Raw genomic sequence first — 7,500 nt, forward strand, 5'->3', positions numbered from 1 at the left:
GAGAAAGAAAGAAAGACAGAGAGAAAGACAGAGAGAAAGAAAGAGAGTGAGAGAGAAAACAAACTCCACAAAAGCTTACATATATACATTTCATTCACAAATTCTTTCATTCCTTTTGGACTCGCTTCTCATTCATACCTCACTCGCCCAGACGACCAGCTCCACCTCCCCCTCATCCCTTCTAAACAAATAAAATGTACTTTTTTTGTACACATGCGGTCGCCTCGTACATGAGGGAGAAAATATGTACTTGTTTTGTACCTAAACCAGATCATTATTTGAACGTCTCGACTGTACATCCTGTACAACTAGACTACTGGTCAAGGTGTACCTCCGATGTACTCGCTGTCTTCCCTGTCCCTCGTACTTAGAGAAATGTGCTAAAAAATGTACTTTCATATCCTAGACTACTGATGTACTTACTCGCCTGTCTCTCATGTTTGGTGAAATGTACGAAAAATGTACTTTCATATCCTAGACTAATAATGTACTCTCATACTTGGAGAAATGTGCTAAAAATGTACTTTCATATCCTAGACTACTGATGTACTTACTCCCCTGTCTCTCATGCTTAGAGAAATGTACGAGAAATGTACTTTCATATCCTAGACTAATAATGTACTCTCATACTTAGAGAAATGTGCTAAAAATGAACTTCCGTATCCTAGACTGCTGATGAACTCGCCTCCCAGTTTCTCGTACTTGGAGAAATGTACTTGAAATGTACTTCCTTATCCTAGACCACTGGCCAAGGTATACTTCCGATGTACTCACCCCCTTTTATTCACACTTGGAGAAATGTGCTAAAAATCTACTTCCATATTATAGACCCCTGGCCACGGTGTACTTCGATGTCCCCGTCTCTCATGCTTGGAGAAATGTACTAAAATGTACTTCCTTATCCTAGACTCCTGGCCAAGGTGTACTTCACGATGTACTAACCCTCCCCTCCTTCTCATCCTTGGAGAAATGTACTAAAAATGTACTTCCATATCCTAGACCCCTGGCCACGGTGTACTTCCGATATACTCACCCCCTTTTATTCACACTTGGAGAAATGTACTAAAATGTACTTCCATAACCAGACTACTGGCCAAGGTGTACTTCACGATGTACTAACCCTCCCCTGCTTCTCATCCTCGGAGAAATGTACTAAAATGTACTTCCATAACCTAGACTACTGGCCAAGGTGTACTTCACGATGTACTAACTCTCCCCTGCCTCTCATCCTCGGAGAAATGTACTAAAAATGTACTTCCTTATCTCGCACTCTTCGTCTGTTAACCACCGACGTACACCCAACACCACGAGAAACAGGTGAATGTTCCTTGGTAATATCTGTGTAAAGGTGTAATTAAGGTGTAATTAAGGTGCAATTAAGAGCAACAACCCGTTATGGCACGTGTGTGTGTGTGGTAATTAGGTTGAGGAAAACGGTGAACGACAGTGATGAAAGGGGAGAGGGAGGGGAGGGAGGGGGTAGGAAAGTGATAGGAGGAGGGGGAGGGGAAAGGGTAGTGATAGGAGAAAGGAAAGGACGGAGCGGAGGGCAGGTTAGTGATAGGAGGGGGAGGGGGGCAGGCAGGGTAGTGATAGGAGGGGGAGGGGAAAGAGGTAGTGATAGGAGAAAGGGAAAGGGGGACAGGGGTGGAGGGCAGGTTAGTGGTAGGAGGGGAGGGGGCAGGCAGGGTAGTGATAGGAGGGGAAGGGGGACAGGTGTAGTGATAGGAGGGAAAGGGAGGGGTGGGTGCCAGGGTAGTGATAGGAGGAGGGGGAAGGGGGGACAGGGTAGTGATAGGAGGGAGAGGGAGGGGTGGGGGACAGGGTTGTGATAGGAGGAGGGAGGAGGGAGGGGGAAGGGTAGTGATAGGAGGAAGGGAAAGGGGGACGGGATGGGGGGCAGGGTAGTGATTGGAGGAGGGGAGGGGGCAGGCAGGGTAGGGGAAATAGGAGGGAGAAAGGGAGGGGTGGAGGGCAGGGTAGTAGGAGGGAAGGATAGGAGGGAGAGGGGGGAACACGGTAGTAAAGGAAAGGGGGAGGGGAGGCAGGGACATGGTAAGAAAAGGAGAGGAAGGAAGGAAAGGGGAGTGGAGGGCAGAGGGGGGGGGAAGGGAAAAGCGGAGGGAAACAAGATAGTATTAAGGGAAGGGGGAACAGGAAAGTAAAAGGGAGAGGAGGGAACAGGGAAGTGAAAGGGAAAGGGGAGAGGAAAAGGAAGGGAAGGGGGAGGAGGATGACACGGTAGTAAAAGGGAAAGCGGCAAGGGAAGGGAAGGGAAGCGGGGAAGGGTAGTAAAAGGGAAAGCGGCAAGGGAAGGGAAGGGAAGCGAAGGGAAGCGGGGAAGGGTAGTAAAAGGGAAAGGGGCAAGGGGAGGGGAGGCAAGGTAGTAGTAGTAGCGAGAAATGGGGAAGAAAATTATAATAAGCTTTTGATATATCCGTCGTGAAAGTTTTATTGGTATATTTCATTTGATATAAAGCGGTGTGGTGTATAATGGGATGTAATGAGATATAATTTATTTTTTTCGTACAATGTAGATAAATTTATGGATTAGTTGCTATATATACGATGTATTTATGATGATATGTGTGTGTATGTTTGTGTGTGTGTGAGAGACAGACAGACAGACAGACAGACAGACAGACAGACAGACAGACAGACAGACAGACAGACAGACAGAGAAAGAGAGAGAGGGAGAGGGAAAAAAGACATAGAGGGAAAGAGAATGAGAGTGAGTGTATGCGTGCATGTGTGTATTATACAATACACATTGATATATATCTACACATCAAATCTACATATGATATACATCTTCGAGGACGAGAACAAAGACGAACTAACCACGAATTAGAGAAAAGAAAAGAAAAGAAAAAGGCAGGAAAATAGTCCTTATACACAGCTGCAGAGCTTCCATTGTATTCATAGTTGGGGAATGTGTTACGGGAAAGAAGGAGAGAGAGAAAGGGAAGACAAAGAATAAATATCTGCTAAGGGGAAGGAGTAGGAAAAGGTGGGGAGGAGGGAGGGAGAGGGGGGAGAGGGGGGGACTTGTCAAGAGGGAAGTGAGACGGCATTCCCCCACACCCTTTCTTGTTGTTTTGTTTGTCTTTCTCTTTCTTTATCTCTCTCTCTCTCTCTCTCTCTCTCTCTCTCTCTCTCTCTCTCTCTCTCTCTCTCTCTCTCTCTCCCTCCCCTCCCTCCCTCCCTCCCTCCCTCCCTCCCTCCCTCTCCCTCTCTCTCTCTCTCTCTCTCTCTCTCTCTCTCTCTCTCTCTCTCTCTCTCTCTCTCTCTCTCTCTCTCTCTCTCTCTCTCTCTCTCTTCCTCCTTCCCTCTCTCTTTTCCTCCTTCTCTCCCCTTATCTCCCACTCCCTCTCCCTTTCTTTTTTCATCCCCCCGCCCCTTTCTTTCCCACTTCCTTCGCCCATCTTTTATCTCCATCTCTCTCTTCCCCCTCCTTCCGTACCCCAAGGTTAGAATGAATATGCAAATTATGCGAAATATTACCAAAGTATAAAGAAAATGCCAACCACTCGGGATCCGGTGTTGCAGAATGAGTTAACAAGTTTGCAAAATATTTTTTACTTCTTAATTGTTTACGTCTTAATTTAAAGTTAAATTAATGCGGGTTTTCCACACATTCTTTTCGTTCAGTTGTCCAGTTTCGTGAAAATGCGATTCATTGTTTTTTTTCGCAGCATATCATTCTCTTGATTGCAATTGAGCAACGAATGCAGAGTAGGAAACACAACGTAATTGATGAAATGGAATGAAAAAAGGGGGAAAATCGAATCAGGTTGAGGTGCCGGTTCGTGCATATTTCGCCGGCGCGTGTTCTATGAAGAAGGAAAAAATGTGGATTTTCAGAACTCTCACATGATTTTTAGTCATTTCTTTTGTTTCATTAACAAATATTCATGTTAGTAAAGACATCGAGCTTTTATATATTTTGTCAATGTGCTTAAGAATTTATATTTTATTCTCTGTCTTAAATACGAAATAAGTTGTTACGCATAACTGGCAACCTCTTTTCCGCCATATTGCTCTAGCTGGCTGCGTTCGTTTCCTTGACCTTGGCTTAAACTTTCGCTGCCCGTGTTAACTCTTTTTTTTTATAAAGGGGAAGTGGGGGGGGGGGAAGCGCTGGGGAAGTGGAATTGAGGGAGGTTAGGGGGAGAGTGGGGGGGAGGATACAATCAAAGTAAGGAGGAATGCGAGAGGCTTTGTTGGAGGAAAAGGTGAAAGGGGGAGGTTAGAGGAAACGGTGAAGGGGGGAGGTTGGAGAAAGGGTGAAAGGGGTGGGGAGGATGGGGAGTAGGAGGGGAGGGGAGGAGAAGGAGACGAGAGGAGGGAAGAGGAAGGGATCGAAGGGGGGAAGGGAGGCTGGGGAGTTGGGGGATGTGGGGGGAAGAGTCTGGGGAGATATGATCAGGGTGAGGACGCGAGAAAGGGAGGAGGAGAGGGAGAAAGGGTGGGTGGAGGTGGTGGTGGGGGTATTATTATCTCTCTCTTTGAAGGGCGGTTGTGTATATTTTTTTTATTTATTTTTTTTCATTTATTTTATTTTATTTTTTTTTTTTTTGAGGAGGGGGTTGTGTTTGAAGGTAAGGGTAAAATGAGCAATTGCCGGGCGGAGAGAGAGAGAGAGAGAGAGAGAGAGAGAGAGAGAGAGAGAGAGAGAGAGAGAGAGAGAGAGAGAGAGAGAGAGGATAAAAGAAGAATTGAGAGAACGCGAATAATGGAGGGGAGAGGAAGCGATAAGGGGTTAGGGGAGTGGGGTCAGGGTGGGGGGGGAGTTGAAGTAATTTCAAGCGAGATGTAGGTGAAGGTGGCTGGGTGGGGGGTGGGGGGTGGGGAGGGGGAGGGGGTAGAGGTTAGGTGAAGAATGTGTATTGTTGACGATTTTATTATTGTTTATTTTATTTTATTTTTATTTTTATCCAGTATGTGTATGAGTGATTATTATTATGTAGATTTCACCTGTTTTATTTTATTTATTTTTTTTTTTTCTTTAAGTACAAGGAGCATTGTGTGTTGATTTTGTTTATTGTGTCGTTGGCTATGTCAAAAAAATAATATAATTAAAACAGAACTGTCTGTGATAAAAAAAAAAAAATTGGGATTTTAAGATTTGTGTATTGTGTTGTTGGTGGCTTTTGTGGCCATGAAAAAAGGAGGTTTATGTGTGATAAAAAAAATATGATAATAATTGAGAGATTTTTATCGGTTTGAAAGATCTTTTCCGTACCTTACGATATGTCAATTTTTTACGTTTTTAACAAGAGCATTTTTTCGCGACTTTTTTGCCTTTATTTTCTCCTCTATTTTATCTTCTCTTTTCTTTTATCTCCATCTCCTCTCTTTCTCTTTCTCTTTCTCTTTCTCTTTCTCTTTCTCTTTCTCTTTCTTTCTCTTTCTCTTTCTCTTTCTCTTTCTCTCTTCTTCTCTTTCTCTCTCTTCTCTCCCTCTCTCTCTCTCTCTCTCTCTCTCTCTCTCTCTCTCTCTCTCTCTCTCTCTCTCTCTCTCACTCTCTCTCTCTCTCTCTCTCCCTCTCCCCCTCTCCCTCCTCCTCTCTCTCTCTCTCCCTCCCTCCCTCCTCCCCTCTCTCTCTCTCCCTCTCCCTCCTCCCTCCTCCCCTCTCTCTCCTTCCTCCCTCTCTCTCCCTCCTTCCCTCTCTCACCTCTCTCTCTCTCTCCCTCCTTCCCTCCTTCGTTCCTCTCCCTCCCTCCCTCCCTCCTCTCCCTCCCTCCCTCCCTCCTCCCTCCTCCCTCCCTCCCTCCCTCCTCCCTCCCTCCCCTCCTCTCTCTCTCCCTCCCTTCCCTCCCTCCTCTCCCCCTCTCCCTCTCTCCCCCTCTCTCCTCCTCTCCCCTTCTCTATCTCCCTTCCCTTCCCTCCCCTCTCTCTCTCTCTCTCAGTACGAGTAAAATGGAAATTTCCCAAAACGAGACACGAACAGAATGGACGGGGAAAACCAAGCCCATTTTTGTCTTGTTCGGAAAGCGGGTTTTAGGGGTGAGGGTGGGGGGAGGGGGAGGGGATAGAGGGGGGGTGGGGGGGGGGGAGGGAAGGGGAGTGGGTGGAGGGGAGGGGAGGGAGGGGTATAAGGGATAGGGGACAGGGATGGGTAGGGAGGGAGAAGGGGATGGGAGAGAGGGCGGGGGAAGGGAGAGGGATGGCGAGGGAGGGGAGGGAGAAGAGTGGGGAAGGGGGGAGGGGGGTGTTATGGTAATTCCATACTCGAGAATCTCCAAGAAAAATATAAATGATTTTTCTCTTTAGCCACGAAAATGAAATACTTTTTTTCCTTGTTAATTCACATTTCTTCTTCCCCCCTTTTGCAATACAGCAGTTTTTTTTTCTCTCTCTCTCCCTCTTCAACAGAGACTTGAGACAGCTACGTTGTCTCAAAGTTGAAATAGAAAAAAAAGAAGGGGAGAGTTGAGTGAGACGTCAAGTGAGAAAAAAAAAAGAAAAAAAATAGATACTAACATACGGCAGACGAAGGAAGAATTAATAAAGAGGAAAAAAGGAAGAGAAGGAAAGTGAGATAATAAAGTGACAATCACAAGAAGAATGATCGAAGTGCCAAGTGCCACGAAGAGGAAGACGAGCCACGTACATTAACGCCTGACGCCCCCCCCCCACCCCCTTTCCCCCCTCCTCCCCCCCATCCCCCCACCGGGTGAGAAAAGGTCATGGAGGGCTGCTGACCCTGAGGGATTTTGACCCAGGTGGAGGAGCTGGACAACCCCCCCCCCTCTCTCTCTCTCTCTTTTTCTCTCTCCCTTTTTTTCCTATCTCCATTTTTTTTTTATAACCCTCAATTTATTTTTTTACCCCTCATTTATTTTATCTATTTCTCTCTCTCTCTCTCTTTCTCTCTGTGCCTTTCTCTTTTTTCTTCAAGTCCCGAAAGAGAGAAAGAAATATAGTTTTGGATTTTTTTCGAAAAATTTGGCGAATGTGGAAGAGAGAACAGGAAAGAACAATTATAACAGTTTTGTGAACTTTTGGCTCCGAAGAAAAGAAAAGAAAAGGTGTTTGAAAAGGTAAATTGAAGAAGGAAAAAAAAAGTGGGGATACAAACTGATTAAAAAAAAAAGAGTTAAATTTCCACATTTCGGCCATTTACCCCCAACGAAAGGAGGAAAAGGAGAAGAATTAAAGAAAAGAAAGAAAAGAGAACACCATTTTAGTTTCTCTTCCTCTCTCTCTCTTTGGAAAACAGTCCAGGTAAAACACCCCCTCCTCCCCTGTGGTTCACCCCCCCCCTCTCACTCACCTCTTCCTCTTCTTACTCTCCAATTTAACGTTTTCCCCTCTTTTTCCCCTCTAAATTGAACACCTCTCGACCCCACCCCCTCCTTTATTCAGCCCACTCCCAATAACCCCAAATTAAGCCCACCCCCAATAACCCCCAATTAAGCCCCCCACCTCCAACAACCCCCAATTAACCCCACCCAACCCAATCAGCCCACCCACCCCCTAGTACTCCCCCCAACC

At 45.9% G+C, this 7,500-nt stretch overlaps 1 long non-coding RNA gene across 1 annotated transcript in view; it reads left to right on the forward strand.

Annotated features, from left to right (window-relative positions):
* Window positions 1-6,500, forward strand: part of LOC138860152 (uncharacterized) — a 30,384-nt gene extending 23,884 nt beyond the window's left edge. Inside the window, exon 2 of the long non-coding RNA XR_011398269.1 lies at window positions 6,344-6,500. This is a non-coding gene — a long non-coding RNA (uncharacterized lncRNA). The remainder of the gene's footprint in view (window positions 1-6,343) is intronic.
* Window positions 6,501-7,500: the final 1,000 nt, after the last annotated feature.

This window comes from Penaeus vannamei, chromosome 40 (assembly GCF_042767895.1).
Source record: "Penaeus vannamei isolate JL-2024 chromosome 40, ASM4276789v1, whole genome shotgun sequence".
In the NCBI taxonomy this organism is placed as follows: Eukaryota; Metazoa; Arthropoda; class Malacostraca; order Decapoda; family Penaeidae; genus Penaeus; species Penaeus vannamei.